This window comes from Theobroma umbraticum, unplaced genomic scaffold (assembly GCF_002168275.2).
Source record: "Theobroma umbraticum cultivar Fairchild unplaced genomic scaffold, ASM216827v3 scaffold_115.0, whole genome shotgun sequence".
NCBI lineage: Eukaryota > Viridiplantae > Streptophyta > Magnoliopsida > Malvales > Malvaceae > Theobroma > Theobroma umbraticum.
This window is the reverse complement of record NW_018397284.1, coordinates 555,290-555,515: the sequence shown is the minus strand read 5'-3', so window position 1 is coordinate 555,515 and position 226 is coordinate 555,290.

Genomic DNA, 226 nt, shown 5'->3' with positions numbered 1-226 from the left:
ATGTGTGTGACCCATTAAGTTCTCAACATGTTGGCAATAAATATAAATTAATTTAATTAAAAATTTATATTTATATTTATAAATCATGAGTGTCATCTAAAAAATATATCATGACCACCCAAATGTCAGGAAAGTCAATATGATTTGATTAACATTTCAGTGTGCAGTATCTTAGTGTAATTCGATCCTTTCATCATATATCCCAGATAAATAGAAAGCTTGGCTC